This window comes from Penaeus monodon, chromosome 27, assembly GCF_015228065.2.
Source record: "Penaeus monodon isolate SGIC_2016 chromosome 27, NSTDA_Pmon_1, whole genome shotgun sequence".
Lineage (NCBI taxonomy): Eukaryota > Metazoa > Arthropoda > Malacostraca > Decapoda > Penaeidae > Penaeus > Penaeus monodon.
The window spans coordinates 34,498,104-34,498,338 of record NC_051412.1 but is presented as its reverse complement, the minus strand read 5'-3'; positions in this window follow the sequence as shown (position 1 = coordinate 34,498,338).

The following is a 235-nucleotide window of genomic DNA, read 5'->3' as shown; positions in this document are numbered from 1 at the left end:
TCCCACATCCCTTCCTCCCTACCCCCCCACTCCTCCAACCTCCCCCCCCCTCATTTCCCTACTCACCCCCTCCACCTCCATCTCCCTCCCATCCTCCCTCATTCCCTCACCCCCCTTTGATCAACAAGGAAGGCCGTGGTCATGGGGAAGCAGCCCCGACGTCACCCAGGATCGTCAGTCACCCCCCCCCCCCACCTGTCTAGCACCTGCACCGCCTCCGTCTGCGTGTCCGAAT